This window comes from Empidonax traillii, unplaced genomic scaffold (assembly GCF_003031625.1).
Source record: "Empidonax traillii isolate 1590-97213 ecotype Southwest subspecies unplaced genomic scaffold, ASM303162v1 scaffold855:size277195, whole genome shotgun sequence".
In the NCBI taxonomy this organism is placed as follows: Eukaryota; Metazoa; Chordata; class Aves; order Passeriformes; family Tyrannidae; genus Empidonax; species Empidonax traillii.
The window spans coordinates 175,746-196,253 of NW_020956048.1; positions in this window are offsets into that span (position 1 = coordinate 175,746).

Here is a 20,508-nt window from a genome sequence, read left to right on the forward strand (position 1 = left end):
GGTAAGATCATGGGATTCAGCACTCAAGTGTATTGTACCATGAAAAATCTTTCATTGACTTCACCAGCATATATCTGTATCCATTAATGTTTCATATCTATCATAAGAGGAATAGTTGATTACACTGGCAGAAATACTGGGCTCTGTTCCTGAGTCGTCTTATATGGTTTAGGTTCCTGATACCTGAACAGAGTCCATTTATCAAATGAGTGCTAAAAGTGATGATTATTAATATGAAATAGACAGAGACTTTACACACAGAGACTGGAGTGAGATTCCCCATGCCTTCAACAAAGTGAGCTGAGAGTATGTGAAAGAACTAAATAGCACATGAAAATCCCTTGTTGAATAGTTGAAATATCTTGTTTAAAATTTCATATCCAAATGTTGTGATAAATATTGAATTATTTGAGAAGCAACTTGAAAACTTACATATCATGTATGTGCTATATATAAAATAAATTTCCACTGTTTTGTAAGAAACCATTAAGGGACCATTGGTATACTCTCAATGCAGGGTATGAAAACCAACTTTCAGCTCTTTATAGTGACAGCACTAATAGAAACACAGAGTTTGGGTTGGAAGGGACCTTAATGATCATCTAGTTCCAATTCCTCTACCATGGGCAGGGACATCTTCCTCTGGACCAGGTTGCTTGAAAACCCATCCAACCTGACGTTGAACACTTCCAGGAAGGGGGCATTCACAACTTCTCTTGGCAACCACTTCCAGCATCTCACTATACTCAAAGAATTTTTTCCTTATATCTAATCTGAGTCTGTTCTCTTTCAGTCTGAAAGTACTGCCCTCTGTAAAAAGTTCCTCTCTATCTCTCTTGTTTCCCTCTTTTAGGTATTGGAAGGCTTCTAGAAGGTTCTTTTTTTCTAGCAGCTTTCTTTTCTCCAAGATGAACAGCCCCAACTTGCACAGCCTGTCAAAAAAGAGAGGTACTCCAGCTTTCTCATTATCTTGGTGGCCTTGCTCTGGATCCACTCCAACAGGCCCATGTCTTTTCTCTTCTGGGCATTCCAGAACTGGATTCAGTACTCCAGGTGGAGTCTCCTGAGGGTTGGAGTAGAGGGACAGAATCACCTTTCTCAACCTGCTGGCCACTCCTTCTCTGATGCAGCCCAGGCTTTCTGGGCTGTGAATGTGCATTGACATGGTCACGCACTGACATGTCATGCACTGACAGGTCATGTCACCACTCTCATTCATCAGCAACACCAAGTCCTTCTCCACAGGCAGAGTCTTTGTTCTCCATTCTCTTCTCAGCCTATATTTTGTGTTTGGGATTGCCCTGACCCTTTTTCAGGATCTTACATTTGGATTTATTGAATTTACATGAGGTTTGCACAGGCCCACCTCTCAAGCCTGTCAAGGCCCCTCTGGATGGCCTCCCTTCCCTCCAGTGTGTCAGGTGCACCACACAGCTCGGTGATGTTGGCAAACTTGCTGAGGGTGCACTTGATACCACTGTCCATGTCACCAAGAAAGATGTTCAAAATGCCAGTCCCAATACCGACCCCTGAGGAATGCCACTTGTCACTGCTTTACACTTGTTCACTGAGCTGTTGACCACAGCTCTCTGAGTGCGACCATCCAGTCAACTCCTTATCCACCGAATGTCCATCAGTGAAATCCAAGTATCTCCAGTTTACAGACAAGAATGTTGTGTGGAACAGTGTCAAATGCTCTGCACAAGCCTGGGTAGATGACATCAGTCACTCTTCCCTCATCCACCATTGCTGTAACCCCATCTTAGAAGGCCAATAAATTTGTCAGGCAAAATTTGACCGGCAAAGTTTGCCCTTAGTGAAGCCATATTGGCTGTCACTAATCACTGCCTCATTTTCCATGTGCCTTAGCATAATTTTCAGGAGGATCTACTCTATAATCATGCCAAGCACGAGATAAGAATGACTGACCTGTAGTTCCCTGAGTCCTCCTTTTTTTCCCTTTTTAAAAATAGGAGTTATGTTTCCTCTTTTCCAGTCAGTGGAAACTGTACCAGAATGTCACAACTTCCCAAATATGATGGATAGTGGCTTATGCACTTCCTTCAACAATTCCCTCAGGATCTGTGGATGTATCTCATCAGGTCCCATGGAACTGTGGACCTTCAAGTTCCTTGAATGGTCTCAAATATCATCTTTTACTACAATGTGCAGTTCTTCATTTTCCAAGTCCCTGCCTTTTCCTTCTGTGACTTGAGTGGTGTGGTTGGAGCACTCATTGGTGAAGGTTGAGGCAAAAAAGTCATTGAGGATATCAACATAAGTAGAGAGACATTAGTGAAGAAAAATCAGATGTAAATCTGGCCTATATTTCTTCCAGAATGAAGTAAATAGCTACCTAATAAATATACTCGCAGCTTTGAACCCAGTATTTTTTTCTATTAAATATAAGGAAAAATTTTCTTCCTTGTGCAAGGAAGAAAAGAGAGGGCTTTAAGGACGTGACAGGGAATGAGGGAACTCGATAAATTAGTTATCAGAAAATATAAAACTCTACTAAATAAAAATTTGATTTTCATTATTTCTGCTTTTCTTACAACATCTTCCTTTACTTAGCCATGTCATAATAATAGCATCAGTAGATCAGAAAATGGTAATGACAAGAGATAGATGCTAATACAAAGTTCATTGTTTAAGTGCCTTTAAATATAAAGTTGAGAAAGTTTTCAAGCAGCTGACATAGCAAAGGCTGCTGACAGGCAGTCTAGGTGCCAAAGGGAATTGCCAGAGGGTTTTGTCTGAAGCATATTTTCAAAGGAAGAGCAGGAGGTCCATCACCAAAGCATAATATCTAGCAAGTAGTATCTATGAGAAATAGTTCTTTTTCTTGATTTCCAGGAGGTCCAAACTCAGCAAAAAACCCAGGGAGCTGCTGCCTCAACCAGAGACAAAGAGGAGCAATTAAGATACTTGGATCCTTTTCCTCTGAGAGGCAGCATCTTCAGTCTCCAATTTGAGAATGAAAAAATGCATCCTGACACAGCAACCTTGAAATATTGCTGAACCTCTGTTGTAGCTTTTACTTTGGATGCAATCTAAACTAAAAGTTGCTTTTTTCTTTTTCAAGTGGTTCTAATGCTACAGGAAGTGCCATTTATTTCTTAATTTGCTGTGAGAGAATAGAAAGTCTGTAGGGAGAAAGATCAGCTAATGAATTGAGGGAGGTTTATTGGTTGAGTTTTTCTTTGGGTTTTCACTGTTTTTTGGTTTGTGGTTTTTGTTTTGTTTTGTTTGGTTCGGGTTTTGTGGGGGTTTTGTTTGTTTGTTTGTGATTTTGTTTGTCTTGGTTTGGTTTTGTGTTGTTTTGTTTTTTTTTTTCTTTCCAGGCCACTGTTTTAATAAAAACCATTGAAATTGAATGTAAAGCAGATTTCGACCTTAATTTATTGTAGAACCCAATCTACTATTTGGTGCCTTTAATTTTGCATTGTACTGAAGAAACTTAAATCATTGTCGGGTACCTTAGCTTTGAAACCTTGTGATAAGGCATAGTTTTAAATATACTAACCCTGCATATGTGAGAACTAAAGCAGATAGTTAAATGGAAAGAGAAATAGCTAGTGAAGGAGGGAAGCTGTGAAAGACTATGTGTCCCCTCAAAGAGTAGGCTTTATAGGAAGACACACATTGTTTCTACTTCTCTTCCTTTAATATCTAAGAATAGAAATTATTAGCAGAGTTTTTATGGTAGTGGGCATGTGCCAAAGTAATAACAATTTTTATTTTTGTAATCATAGATAAAATTAAAAAATACTGTATTTATGTGGAAGATGCTTTCTTTACAAGGAGGCTTGTAAGTAATACATAAACATACCTTGACACATGTATAGTAAACGTAAGCAGAATTTCCTTCCTCTGATCTACATTGCAGATGTCCTATTTACATTGGGAAATTATGCTGCATATTCTGTAGTCATTTTGCATACAGAGTAGCTGACAGAATTTGCATTCGAGTTCCACAATTTATATGATGAGGGTATTTTTTCCTAGATATCTAGAATGACAGTTGTTTGCTTGTATAGGAACTGTGTTGGGTTTTTTTTTTTAAATGGAGATTTCTTGGCCTCATTATTTATTCATTCACTTATTCTTTCATTCCTTAATTGTAACATTTATAGGATACGTGGTCTTGTTAGTTGAAACTTTCTGGATATGATCATCAAGACAAACCTCATTCATTCTCCTTTATTAAAAAAGAAAAAAAAAAAGACAATTTATGGCATGTACTTCAGTGATGATTTACTCTATATCTGAAAGAGTTTGCAGATCTATGACCTTATATTCTAATGCATATTTTACCCCATTAACACTTTTCAAACTTAGTTTCAAAGCTAAGAGAAAAATTACAGAAATGAGATTTTTGATATTGCTAATATGGTGTTATAATTTCATATAGAATTTAATTACATTACTGAGGATTAATTATCTTCTTTATCTAGACAGCAACACTTTAAATATCTAAAGGAATGATTACACATTAGCATGTTCATCAACAAACAAGGATATCTTAATGTCAATTGATTTCAGGGAAAGTTAATGGATTAGTTAAACAAAAAGTATTTTAGTGGAATATTGGTGGAACCATCGTGTATAGCTAAAGTTAATGATGTCTTTGACTTCATACCAATTATAAAAGATCTTATTGTAGGCAAAAGATTTGACACTTTCAATATTTTCACGTCTTCAAGAACCCCCAGGCAAATAATGCTTTTTCTTTAAAGGCAAAATGCAACACAATCCTATGCAATGAAAAATTGAGGTCTCCATCTTAAGAGAGCTTTAGGATATTAGTTTTAATCCTTATTCTCTTAGAGTCACTTTGAAATATCTAGAAAATCACAACTGATAGTACAGAATGAATGAAGAAGTCTCCATATTCCACATCTAGTAAGAAATATATTTTTGTCTAGTTGTATTTTAGTTCTTAAAAGAATTCATATTCTATGAATCAAAGTACTCCTCTTTTGACATGAATATCAGTCTTATCATTTCCATATAAGTCAATAAATATATTGCAATTACATCAATCCTTTCCTGCCTGAAAATTGAAAATAGATTTTTTGCTCTACTGAAATGTTTTGTATTATGTTATGGTTTTGTTTAGTTGTACTTTGTTTGATTTGGTTTTGGTTTTGCTGTTGTTTGTTTTCTGGTTTTAATGTACATTTCTTGACTGCCTACAGTGCCATTTCCTTGTATTTTGTGTTAGTATTGTGACTTGAATCTGTCACCTTCTGTTGCCCATACTTTCTAGATTGTTTGCTACAACAAGTTGCTCATAAGAAATTTATCATGGAAATTAATATTAAAGATTGACATAGCTCTCCTTCACATGATGTTGAAAAAAACCTTATTTATATGTCATAATATACAGTATCACAAGAATCTTTAATGATTAAAAAATACAATTTTAATAGGGTATATAGTGAAGTTAATTTTTTTTCCTCCATAATGATGGAAGATCGTTCCAAAAGGTAAAAACTAAAAAAAAATTTGGAGACATGAATCTGCAAACAATAATTGAAAAAGTCCAATTGAATAGTCAAAATGAAAATAATTTTTCCGACCTGTCTTGTAGTGAGTCAAAAACTAAACAATCCCAGTGGAGGCAAGAAATTGGAATGGTTAACTGGAATTACAAGGTCATTTTAAAGGGTTTAGGGTTTACATAATCAACAGGGGGTTGGAATTATTACCATTTATTACAAATAGGGGATTTTAGGGGATGACATAAGGGGAAAGCCCAGGTTAACAAATTTGGGGTTTTAGCAGTTACCTCATAGGGAAAAACTCACTTTAACTTAGGGGATTTTACAGGGGGAACAGATAATTCGTTCTACAGGATGCAGGAATTCAGGGAACACAAAAGGAGGGATAAGGTACAATAGGTTTTCTGCAGATGTTTGATGAAATCAAGATGTGGACACTGAGCTGGGGCAGGGCAAAGAACATCGATGATACCTCGTTTGTTTCTCGAATCGAGGTTTTTTCCCCAACTCTGGTAGGCCAAGGCTTTCTGCAAAGTCCACTCAAAGTCCTCTCTGCAGATACCATAGTTTGGGATCCAACACTCTCTAACAGAGGATTCCATACAGATGAAATTAGCGATATAAATATACATGTTTATATTCTATATGTTACTATATGTAGTTTTGAGAAATTTGCCTTAAAATTCTGTTCTTCTGTCCATTAAATGTAGTCTAAAGAAGAATATATTAAAGAAATATATAATGTTGCTCCTTTGAACTGGTTAAATGTGTAAAGACTGTCTATATGAAAGAGGAAGAAGTTAGGACCAAGTTTGCAAAATTCAGAATTGTTTTGGCTTTACTTGTAAGTTTACACTGCTTAGTTACTGCCTCCGTTTCCTCCTGAAATTTGTCTTTGCCATCACATATTTTCTGATTGTTCTTTGAATAAAACTTAAGAGTTAAAAAGGAAGAATTAAAAATCACTTTTTCATAAAAAGAATTTTATCATAATTCTTACACATACTGCTGTTTAAGTAGTAGACCATACCTAAATGGGAGTATATATACATTTTGAAGAACTACTAAACAAACTTTGCACTGTTACATTTGATTTATGCTAAAAATTGGAGTTTTCCTGATGAGCTTTTGCGAAGTTTTTCTGCCCTTAATGAATTTTTCATTTTTCAGATTAGGCTAAAAAGGCAGAAAGAATTAGAAGTCAATATGGGAATATTATAATGTAATGACAAAAATTACTTCCAAGACAGAACATGGGAAAACATTAGAAGTTTAAATTCTTTATTTGTTGAAGACCTGACAAAGACTAAGAAGCATGGCAGGCAGGCTGAGGAAAGTGAATGACCCCTTCTGCTCCACTTTTGTGAAACTCCACCTGGAGTACTGCATCCAGGCTCTGGAGCCTCCAGCATAAAAAACACATGGAACTGCTTGAGCATGTCCAGAGGAAGGACATGAAGATGATCAGAGGCTGGACCACATTCTCTGTGAAGAAAGGTGAAGAGAGTTGGAATAATTCAACCTGGAGTAGAGAAGGTTCTTCAGAGACCTCACTGCAGCCTTTCAGTACTCCTTTTAAGGAGGCTTTTAATAAAGATAGGGAGGGATCCTTTATCAGGAAGTGCAGTTTCAGGATTAGGGGTAATGATTTTAAACTGATAGAGGGTAGATTTATATTAGGTATAAAGAAGAAATTCTTCTCTGTGAAGATGTTGAGGCACTGGAAGAGGTTGCCAAGAGAAGCGGTGTATTCCCCATTGTATCAGGAATTGTTGATATTTTTTTGTCTGTGTTTGGCCCAAACACCTGCAAAAGTTTTATTCTTTGCCTACCAAGTTCACTCATAAACTGGAGTTTTGTCTTTGGAGAGACAGTTTCTTATATAAACTGTTTTAATTGGTATTCTATGATTGACTGGTTGTCTGTAGAGGAGGAGAAACTGAAGAGGAGAGGATGAAGTAAGCCCCCAGACCCAAATAGATAAGACCCCTTAAGTGAAACAGCGTAAGTGCGAGGGGAATCCCAAAGTTCTCCCACATGCGCTGAAGGGGTGCACTCACATAATGGGGGGAGGGACTGAGGGCCTCTGGCTGGGCGGTGCTGGCCACACCAGCCCAGGTAGACGTCACCGGCTAATTGGATAGAAATGCAGGTGGCTCATGCTCAGGGTTCTCAAGCTTCACATGAAGGGCAATGTTGCCTTTTGCAGGGACACCTGCTATCTTCGTGAGCCTGCCGACCCTTCGAGGGTGCAGCCTCTGCTATGGGGAATTCTGGTTATCCTGGCATCGGTAAGACAACCTCGTAAAACACACCTGTGTGAGTGGGGGTTTCACTGAGGGCTTAGTTTACTCCGCTCCTTTCTTGTCTCTCGGGTTCCCATTTACTTGGCCACTTTCTGTAATAAATATTGGGTTTATTGTTGAGCTTTCAGCAGTGTCTTGGTTTTCAATCTCAGCATCCTTTCGAACTCACCCTGTTACACCCATCCCTGGAAGTGTTCAAGGCCAGGTTGGATGGGGCTTTGTGCAATCTGGTCCAGTGGAAAGTCTCCCTGTCCATGGCAGGGATACCAGAAGGAGATGATCTTTAAGGACCTTTCCAACCCAAGCCCTTTTATTATTCTGGAAATTATTGCTAATAAATCTGTTATGAAAGAAAAATCAGAAAATATAGTTTAATCCCTTTTTAATTGTGTTTAAGTTTTCCATAATTGTTCAAAGAATAAGCTATCTTGCCTCCTGCCATGAGTCAACACCCAGCACTTCCTTACCAACATCAAAGATTTACATCAGCTTTTTTAGAATAATAGTTTAAGCTCCAGTTTTGACTTGTTGAGATTTTTTAGATGGAAAGTCTCTGGCACTGTCTGTAGTTGACCTGGCCTGGCCTGCAGCAAATTTAAACTAAGTGTGGGTTTTTGTCCAATTAGGTGGATGCCAATCAAATCGAACTAGGTTGGATACAAGACAGAGCACAAATGCAGCATGACTGAGAAAAGTATACTTTCCTTCAGCTCAGGAGTGGAAGACTGCTGCTACTGTATCTGAATACAAGGTCAGTTGATTTGTAAAGGAAGGGGAAGTGCTGTCTTTTGTAGTTTTTTCCTCCTAAATATTCAGAACATCATAACCTACATTGTCTGCTGAATAATATTTCTTTTGGCATATGAATTTTGACACCTCAGGTGCTAGAGAACACTTCTAAGAAGCAAAGGACAGTAATATTACATTTAGCAAAAGTACAGTGCAGTACAAAAGACACTGGAAGAGAGCCGTGAAATAAAAAACAGCAGTGGCTAATAGCAGACTGTAGTGGGTTTGGTAGTCTCTCCATGATATTCCTGATACAAGCCCCCATTAAGCAGCACACCTCTCCAGAAAGTGCATCAGGTCAGCAAATTGGCGCTTTTGTACCTCCCAGAGGACAGTTGCCTAGTTCTGTTTAACTGTCACCTTTTCTTGGATGTGCTGGTTGTTACACAGGGAGAAGATTGGGTGTCCTTACTCAGCCATGGCATCTCTCCTGATGTGATGGGTCTTTCATCTTCAGTCTTAAGAGGTTCTGCCCTCCTGCAGCTCCTTGCCTTTGCAACCTTCCATTCTTCTACATTATTGGGCCCCTCCCTTCTCTCTGTGTGCTGGCTGGGGAGGTTTTGGCTGTTTGGTCATGGACTGTGAGTCCGCTGTAGCCTGCACTTGGAACCAGCTATCCAGCTCCTCAGCCTCCTTGATGTTGCACAGTCTTCTCACCACCTCCTGCATCTCAGCCAGCTGGGCACACCTTTTACAGTCAGGTTGCTGCTTGTCCCTCCCCCAGGAGAAATGTCTTGGCACTTCCTGTAGTCTGTCTTCACTGCAGCCTCTTCCTTTAGCAGTTCCTTCTCGGTGGAGGCACTGGCCACCACCACTGCAGATGGTACAGACTCCCCAATAGGAGTGGGAGGCTTGGCTTTCAGGCAAGTGCTCCTCCAGCATTCTGCTTTGAGGGTCAGGTAGGCTAAGTGCCCTTGAGCTGTGCAGATGATCACAGAGTGATGCCTGGTTGCTGAGTTATGTGGACTTCAAGTGGATCCACTCAGCTGGTGGAATACGCCTCCTTCGAAAAGGCACCATCCCTGCACACCCCCCTAACCAAACTGCTGCACCACACCCTGGCTGGCATGCCATGGCCTGTCTGTCTGCCCTGATCGTGGTGCTCCTGGTTGTTCATGCTCTCTAGTGCTGACCTTTGTTGGTGTGGGGGGCACCCACCATTAGTGCTGGCCCTGCCCAGGCCTCCTCAGCTGCTCTCGTGGAAGCTACTGGTTCCTGCCCACTCAGGAAACACACTGTATATTGTGATACTCCGCTTGTGGAATGCACCTGCATCAGAGCTGATCCCCTCAGTGACCATGGAAAACTTAACCATGATGGCAAAGGGATTAAGCTATATTTATTGGTTAAAAAAAATTGGTATAAATTTTTAAAAATTGTAGTAATTTACCACTATCTGAATAATACCAGTGAAGAGCAACTACCTTAATTAATTTTCTGTGCTATCCTACAACCTTTCTGTGATACTTCATTTTGCTGAAATGAACTATTTTGCATAGCTGAACTCATGGTTTCCAAGTGAAATTCATCTCTCTTAGTATCTCCTAAGTTTCTCAAGATTGAGAAACTTAGTTCAACCCCTACCAGAGTAATTCATGTGATTTAGTCTTTCTCATACCGGACTCTAGATTTCAAATTTTATATACAATGCCTATAAACATCTCTACCAAGTTGATTTAATGTTAAAGACACAATTCAACATATTTAAAAAATATATATTGCCAAAGCAACTAGGTCCATGAACAATGGAATAAACAACTTGGTTTTCTCTCAAGTCCTAAATTTAGAAAACTTTTCAAGGAATTTTTGGAAACCTAATTATCTTTGAGAGCTGTATTTCTAACAAATGCAGTGGAAGCTGCCTGACTAGAAGCTTAACAGTGGCAGCAGGGGAATAATACACACACACGCACACACACGCATACACACACACATGCATACACATGCACATGCACATACACAATACAGAAACTCTTTCCTCCACAGAAATTCATTTTGACAATCTTTGATTTCATTGTTAAAATAATGAAAAAGATTAAATTCCTGTCTACCTTATCAGTATCATATATACAGAGAACCTCTAGATTTTAAGGCATTAGCTTTTCCTTCATCAGCATTTTTTTCTTGTCAGAATTTGACTGCTTTTTTATCTTTCACTCCTGTATCAAATAATTTAGAAAGTGTCATTTTTTTCCTCATAATCTAAGTTTTGAGAGAGCAAAGTTTCTAACATGCTGGAGTCATGCACATAAATTGCCTTTGCAGTAATATCTTTGCATCTTTTAAATTAAATGTCACTTTTTTTTTTTACATTATCCTTTCAAATTTGACTATGAGAATGCAAATATTATGAACTCAGTTGCACAGGAAATTCATCTGAAATGCCCCAGGTTCTCCTAAGAACACTGGTTGAATACAGATTTTGAATCGATGTGCACCACAATGCCCTGAGATTAGCTCAGTTGGTTTAGCATGGTGCTCATAACACCAAGGTTGTGAGTTCGATCCCCATATGGGGCCATTCATTTAAGAGTTGGACTTGATGATCCCTGTGCATCCCTTCCACTTCGGAACATTTTGTGAAGTTAATCATCTTGCTGTTTCTCCTTCACTTGACTGTGGCAGTTTTCCTAGCTATTTTGACATTGATCTTACCCATTAAGTTATTTTGTATTGGCAACTCAAGCTGCCATGAAGGCGCAAAGAACAGTGATGCCTGCATAAACTTTTTTTAGTAAACTCAACCTTACAGTTGTGTTTAAGCCACATTCACTAAGGCACTACAACAAGCATCTAAGCCTTGCAGACTAAAGAGCAACATGCTAAAGTTCTGCTAACTACTGTTGATATGTAAGGACTGCAATATACAAAGTCTTTTACACATGTAACATTATACACCTGTGAGTATAATCTGTTTGTCTGACAGAAAAATCCTTTATTTGGAGGTGGTGAATAATATTTTGAAAAGAGGTACCATGGAGAGCTGCATGAATTCCGCACACCATTTTCACTATGCAGTCATTAGCACATTAGCAGAGTTTGTCATTTAGCTTATACAAGATGCCTAAGTTTATTTTACAGACTTACAGTTGTATAGATCTAAATGGTTACTTTACAGGTTTTCTTCTTTCCTTCAATTTATCATTGCTCATGCACATGGAGGAAGTTTTACAACAGTCTCTAAAGCTTTATTGTTATAAAATTCTTACAGATTTTGAAGGCATTCTAAGAAGACTAAATTGTTAGCAAAATCTCTAAAACCTACTTGTTAAAGAGTTATGCGTAAAAATTCTGATAAGGGATAATATGTGTTTTACCTTGAAAGTACCACTTCTCAATTTGATGAAAGCAAAACAGTGCACTTCCAATTGCTATAGCTGTTGTGAAAAACAGCACAAAGTAAGAAATATCATCTCAATTCTTAGTTTCATTTTTATTTAAATAATTATTTTATTTTATTAAAAATAAGACTATCTACATGTACGCAAAAGCATTATTTTAAAACCTACTGTTTTATAAATACTTCTGTTTTGCCTAAAGTTTTTTGCACTGTAGGTCAATTGGTGCGTGCAATAGACTGTTCGCTATTGATCTGTGTCAGAGCCCCTTGCTTGTTGCATTGAGTGTAGTGTATAAGCCAGCCAGAATACAATCTTTTTTTCCCTTAGAAAGATAACAGAAGTGATCCACACTTTCTGTTGCCACTGTCAAGTTCAAATAGAATGTGGATAGTAGATGTCACCCACCATGTTTTGGGAGCAGGTAGGAAATCCTTTTTAGCCATTTATGTTTTCCATGTGAATTTTCAAGATTTTAAAACTATTCAAGGACAAATGTATGAGTCAATTTTTTTCATTCACCATTGAACATGCATATTCTTGTTGTCATATATCTTGACCCAAATGCATTATTTTATTAATAATATTTGCACCTATAATCATCATAGCTATATTTGTAATTTAAGCAAATTTTTCCACTCACACTAATGTGTGTTGGCAAATGCAAAAGTCTTAAAAATTTCACATAAGATTGTCCAGAAATGCTAAGCTTTTTCATGCTTCTTCATACAATTATTTAAACTAAAACTATTTTTCACTTAGGATTCAGAAATAGTGAACCCACTGTAAAAGACTAGGAAGGATAAGACAAGTCAATTATGCACTGGAAATTCAAATTTTTATGAAAGAAATAAATACTTTTGTTAATAATAATAAGGGAAAAGGCCGAATTCTTTACATATATGCCTCTCATTAAAAAATGTGTAAAACAGTAGATACACTAATTGCTGTCACAAAGACCATTTCAGTTGTCAGTTTACAGAATCTAATTTAGTGAGCTAAATCACACAGGTGTAGCATAACTGAGGTGAACTCTGTGCATAAAAAGCCCAATTCCTGCTTATAAAAGAGATGCAGAGGAGGAATTAAAAGTAAATACATAGACAGCTAAAGGAGCAGTTTTGATTGCAGTTCAGGAAAATAAGTTCTGATCCAGTAAAATTTAGTTTTTCACAGCATGCTTTAGAAGAAGAAAAAAAATCTAAAAATTTGAAGACTGTACAATAAATATTTCAAATTATAATATTTACTATGACACTGATCATTTTGATTATGTAAGATAGGAGACACAAAGGGTAAAGACAGAACAGAAGATTTGCATTCTAGGTAAATTTTACCAAAGTATTCTTGGTTGTCTTGCTGCAGCATGCAATTTTCAAAGATATATGAAAGGATACTTATTCATAAGACGATTTTAGACAGAGGTACACTGTACCTCTTCGATTACACAACAGATGACCTACTTGTTGTCATTCAAAATATTTATTGCACATAAAAAAAAATAACTCAGCAATCATATATTAGCAGTCCCAAGTTGCCCTAAAATGCTAAAGATGGATGACTTTTTCAGACTTCTGTGGATCAGTAAGATTTTTGAATCCTATGAGTGTCTTCATTGAGGTTTGTCTAGCTATCAACCTAGAGAAGTGACTGAGGATGACAATAATTTCATCACGGTCAACTGAGCATGCCTGAATTTGCTAAACTGGAGCCCTAAAAGGCTTCATCGCATCAATGCATTGACAGGGTCCTGAAGGTAAAGCTTTTAATCAGAATATTTTTGCACCACTTCTACTGATTTCCTTCCTGTTTACCTTTCTGTTTACTTTTCATGTAAGGCTTGACATGACACTCAGAACACATCATGCATAAACACTACAAAGGCTTGGTTAAATACAATTCTTCCCTTTTCTCTGTGACAGAAATCCCAAGTAGATTGACTACCCTTTTCAATTAACTTGAAAGCCATTCTGTTGACATCAGTCTGAGAGGCCTCTATACTCCTCAGGCAAGAAAGTATGAGCAAAGCATAACAACATTTTTCCCAATAGCTTATGCTGAACTGCACATCTTAGAGCTTCAATAGGTACAGGAAAAGCTTTTGCAAAGGCTAAAGACTATTCTTCATTTACAGGCTATTCTGACACAGTTTGGAATGAGAAATAAACCTAAGAATGCAGAAACATTACATCTATACTTACCATTTGTCAAGAGAACAACTATGTTTTATATACAATCATTTCTCTATATTTATGTGCATATTCCTTAGGAAGTTGCATTCAATGGAAACATGAATATACATGCTCTTTTTTTTAATATCCAAATTTTAATGCATTGTTTTCAGTTATGAATCTATGATGATAATTTTTGCAGATTCAAAGCATGGGAGATGCATGAGTTCATCCCAGTAAAAGTGTTTCCAGAAACACGGAATCAGTGGTATTTATTACATAATGTAGCATGTTTGGCAAAAAGGAAAGGACTCTTGCATTGTGGATCACTTTTTTACTAGTTAATACTTGCTCTAATGGTCTTCTGAAGGATGAATTCAATTAAAGGGTCATGGCTAACGGAGATGGGTTTACATTCATGTTAATTAGGAATTACATTCCTATCACAATTCATTTATGCCAAGAAGACTTCCACAATTTACTGAAAATTCCTTTTTATTGAATGATCATTTGGACTCCCATTTAAGAAGGATAATATGCTGTAATACCATAGGCCCAAAGCCAGATGTATCAAACTGACAGAAGATGCACCTTTATGTAAGACCATTACATAGGGTCTGGTATCATTCCAGCAACAATGGATATTTCCTTTGTGAATGCATGAGGCTGAAGCCCTCTCCTCTTAGTGGCAGTTCTACATGCTGAATATGAGCTATTTAAAATTTCCTTTTTAAATTGAATTTTACATCAGTGTATTTTATGAAGGAATCTCCCAAACATATTGTTAAGGTTAATCTTTTTGACTCTACACTACAGGCATTTTCTACACTATTTTCTGACAATTTGTGAATATTTCTCTTGTGGCACTATTCAAAATGTCAGATTGAAATGACATGAGCAATCATTAAAATAAAGTCACTAGTTACATAGGCTTTGATAGTTTCATGTTGTAAAACCTTCATAGAGACAGGAGCAAGAATGAAAGGGGTACTAATGTATGAAATACACTTAAATTTTGACCCTTAATTTGCTTTAAACTTACTTCATAACTAACATCATTATCTTTAAACATTTATTGATTACTTCTAATTTGGGTTACAATATATTTTACAATATATATTACAATATATTTTATAACATATATATGTTACAATCTATTTCACAAGTAAATAAGCATCTCGATTACGTTATCTTCAAAATCCTGCTCTAAATGGAGACTGAACTACACACAGAGGAGACCCATTGCTTGCTCAGCAGAGGTACCAGCAGTGTTCTGCCTGTGTTGATTTTCCTGAGATGTTTTGGTCCCTAAATAAACAGGCTGCTTTTAGAATGATAAAGCTTCCTTGGGTGCTCTTGTGATGTGATAATGCAAATGTCAACATGTTCTTGCATTAAAGGTTTCCAGTCACAACCTCAGACAATCCCTGCAAGGGCTTTCTAAGCAGTATACTTCCCTGTCTGACCATTCTCTGTATCAGACTGCTGTCCATCTTGGCCAAAAACTTGAAATATCCAGCTGGAGCAGACACAAACGATAACCCAGAATATCAGCTTGCACTTGCACCTATTCCATATTACCTTAAGATGTGAAGCTGTGAGCTGTGACAGCTGAGGAAACAACCATACCACCCATCCTGCAACTTGTGGTGCCATTGTGTACCTGAGAGATGAGACTGTCTATTAGCTAGCATGTGGCATGAATATTTCAGGATTATAAACCAGAACACTTAAATTAATGACACCTCAGTTTTGTTCAGCTGAATTAATTGTGGCTTGTTCAGATCAGCTCATGTTTTTTCTGAAACAGTTCATTGAGCTCTAATTTTCTGATTTCCACCTCTGTCCTAAAATTACATTCTTGGATCATTAAAGCCCAAAAGCTCAACAAGCTCTCCAAATAAACTGAACAAGATAAAATTCTCTTTTTGAAATTAAGAACTATGTTTTATTCACTAATGAATTTGTTGCAGTAATAACAGAAACTGCAACAGGAACAAAATCGTCAAGAAAATGGCTTCTGAAGGCAAACTGCAGTTACTAGACACCTTTTTCTTTTTACTATCTTCAAAGTAGTCTGAATTTTGCTAAAATCAGAGTACACAGAGCAATCTGAGTTCAATTTTCACACAAAATACCCTAGTCTTCAGAACACTGGAAAGCTTCCTCACTTTAATAATTTTCCTTACTTATTCCAAGGTTTATAATTCAGCTCATTGAGAACAACATCAGGCCTGTATAACTCCCATGAGAAACTATTCACTTTATACACTTAAACATCAGATTACCTCTTAAGAAAACAAAGTAAATTAGGATTCCTCAGGGATAATAGATCAAGGTCTTCTGCTGTATAATGTAGGAAGTTATGGCATTTAAAGAAATGTGTAATTTTATTAACAAGAACTTATCAACCATTGTATGAAAAGTGACAGATCCCTGTCATTATTGAGAATATGCATTCTTACAAACAAATGGGGAAACAGAATCCTATATTCTCTACGAGACAACTAAAAAACCTTTGTCAGTACATGGCACAGTACAGAACACATTAACAACTGGGTGCTACTAGCTTACAGTTTGAGGACACACCATAATAACTCGATATTTAAGTGCATAACTGGGAAAACTGTGGACAAAAACTGTTGTCTCTGTCTTTGGAAACAAACGGAACTTTTTATTCCCCAAAAACCTTTACAGAGGAAGGCATTATTCCCTATGAGTATTACATAGACACAGGTCCTTGTGTATCTGCCTAAGCAGTAAACTTTCCTAAAATTCACAGGTGGGAAAAAACCCCACCACTCTCCCAGAAGTACGCTTATTACCATCTTGGAACCAGATCATGAATTCAGAAATCAATAAGTCAGGGAGGTATAAAAATTAATTTATTACTCTTGAATAATCAAGCTAGATACAGTGAAAAAGTTTGTGAGAAGCTAATTGGCAAAGTGGAGTTTTCTTGTTCCCTTTTTCTGTTAGATAAATTATTAAACAAAATATCAAGGTTGTGTATACGTATATGTATATTTGTTCATTTATTATTTGTAAACAGCAACTTACTGAATACAAAATTTATTGACAACAGTTTACAAAGATGTACCTGGGAGATGTGGAAAACATCTTTTTTTTTTTTAATAACAAAAAGTGTTACAGAAACTGCTAATATATTTTTTACTAGAAGTGACAGGTTTGTATCAGATGATGCATTTTATTATCTTTTCTGAATACTTCAAGGAGCTAGGGAAGTATGCTTTTAGTGAAAAATGTATAGGAAAACAAAAGAAGAACATTTCAATAGGAGAAGTAAATAATAATAATTAAAAAAAAATTTACTACTCTATGAAATGAATGTTTATATCATGTCTATTTTGTTCCCAGGTATTATCAGAAATAATTTTTACCTTTAAATTAAAATTGATAATAAACCATTAACAATAAAGTAGGGATAATTTGCAAATGAAGTTTTACATTTCAATTTTTCCTTCTAGCTTCACTTTTTTAATTTTTTTTGCTTTTTTTTTTTTTTTTTAATCCCATGAGGATCAAGAACACAGAAATAGACAGCCTGCACATTTGAAGAATCCAGAATGTTGGTCTTCAAGAACAATGCTGGATTCACAAGATTCAGGGCTAATTTTGTCCTGGTTCCCGCCAGGACAGGGCTAACTTTTGCAGCAGCCAGAAGTGGTGGTTGTTCTATATCCCTTCACATCATTGACAGGGGCAGGGAGAAGGGAATCTCTTCGATGTGGCAGTGGTTTGTGTATTACCAGTTTCCACATGGTGAGCTTTTCTTCTACGCTCTTTTAATAATATTGTTGCTGTTACTGTTCATAGGAACATAGAATGTGCTGAGTTGGAAGGGACCTATATGGATCATCAAGTCCAACTCCTAGGCCCACACAGGACCATCCCCAAGAGTCACACCGTGTGCCCAAGAGTATCACCCAAATGCTTCTTGAGCACAGACAGGTTTGGTGCTGTGACCACTTTTCTGGGGCCCCTGTCCCAGTGCCCAGCCACCCTCTGAGTGAAGAACCCTTTCTAATATCCAACTTAAACCTCCTCTGATACAGCTTCAGGCCATTCACTCAGGTCCTATCACAGGTCACCCCAGAGATCGGTGTCTGCCACTCCTCTTCCTCTCACAAAGAAATTGTAGACTGAGATGAGGTCTCCCCTCAGTCTGCTCTGTTTCATTGCTGTTTCAAGTAAATTGTTTTGATCTCAATATGTAAGCTTTACCTTTTGTGCCTCCAATTCTCCTGTTCGTCCTTCCATCGGGGGAGGGGGAATTAAGCTATCAGCATACAGTTTGGTGTGTTTCAGTGGGAACAGTAAACTGGGCAACACCATTCCTAAACTATGATACATTGTAAATTCTGGCAATACTCATTTTGATACACCAAATAAAATACGTGAGAACTCATTATTTTTTGTATAGAAATTATGGAGTTTTTTTTTTAACTTTGTTTTCATAAGAAATTTTATGGGAAAAAAAGATAAGCTTTATAACTGTATGTCCTGAACAGTTTCAGCATCTTTCAGGAACCTCAAAAATGGTTTTGACTGTGCTTTGATTCACTTGCATGAAATATTGCTCTAGTGTCAAAATCAATTTCCCAAAAGTCAATTGACAAAAATGGTATTCAGAATTCAGTTGTCGAAATACAATACACAGCATTCATTTTAACACTCTTTATAGTTCAAGATTCAAATGGTGAACAAGAGCAGAAACATCCTCTGATGATAATTACTGGATATTCGAGTCAGTTCCGGAAATAGTGGCGACCATGCAGGTTTTCACTTTCAGTAAGTGAAATCAGGGAGAGAAAACACTTCCACTGCAGTAGTCTTTCCTCCCTCTGAGTTCAGTGTGTAGGCAGTGAAGGAAGATGCTTTTCTTGTCACTTTCACTCCCGTTTGAAAAGACTGTACTGACTCTAATCCTTATTTTACTAAGCTTTTTATTTAGCAACCATCTGTTTGCATGATATGTCTTGTACTTTAAAGGGACTGTCCAGCAGATTTAAGGACAAATTGTTATGTAGGCAGAAGGAAAGAAATGTATATTAGATAACCTATGTTAGTGCTGCCTAGGCTGCATTCCAGATAGTAATAGGAAAGACAGTTTATGGCACTTGATCTCAGATCTAGAACATAGTAGCCCTGCATCTACATTTGTGCAGACATAGCACGGAGCATATGAAATTCCCGGCCTCTGAGCCCCTTCCAGTAACTTGTTTTAATGGATGAAATTTTGGGGTAGAAAAAGGTATCAAACAACGTTATGGTGTTTGGATTCTTTTCTGAAAATAAGACCTAGGTAGAGGAGTAAGTCTTCATTTGTCCAGTTGATTGTGGAGTTGCTGCATGGTTTCATTATTAGCCATAGAGACTCCTACAGAGAGCAGGGATACACACTGCAACTGCAGAAGAAAATCTTATATAAAGCATACTGCAATTTCTGACTATTTTTGCTCATAATTTCACATTGCTTTGAGGAATACTTTTTTATTTTTTTAGTTTTGAAAGTAGGAAATGACAGTGTATATCTATATAGAGGAACAGTTTAACTGTTCTTTGTTTATAGAGTACACAAATGTGAGGTACAATTATCTATAAGCTATGGTAAGAAAGACATATGCATACGTCTTCAAAATAGAGAAATTTAGTCTTGCTTAAATACCAGAAGCAGTCCAGTTGTAATAACACAGAGCTTGATGGAGGCTCTCACTTTTATCCTTGTAGCCACATGCTGCATCACCTCAGATAACTTCTGTCTTCATTTAGGCATGACATGATGAAAAGTGAAAGCATTTTGCTGTCTCTCCTTGCACATTTTTCTCCTTGAAACTATGAGAACATGCAGTTTTGCTTAATATTCTTCAAAGGTTGACAGCTGGCATGAGTTATCTGCAGAACTACCTATAAATAAGTGATCCATAAAACGCATAGAAATCACATCAGAGATGGTCAAGTCTGGAAAAGGCAATGAGTTGTATAGCTCTCTATTTTTTAAGTTTACTTCTACCCCCTTAATATAGCTTCAAATTGAATTATGAGACTGTACAAACTGAAAAGACAGTAGGTTTACAATGGTTTGTCTCAAAAAATAATCACCAATTTAATTAAGAGAAACTATTAGGTTCATAGTCATTGAAAGAATAAACTTGTTGCCATTCAGACATAGACTGTTTTAGACAGCAAATGCAGTTTGTAACATAGCTATAATGGGTTTATAATATATTTTGCTTCAAATTATGTTGTAAATATGGCTTAAGGATGGCAGTAACAGCCCAGATTTCATGATAAAAAAGAGTTGTATTTTTGTTTGCAAATAATCCAGGATTGAATCTTGATACTTTTGGTCACATTTATTATCTTTAGTTACTTC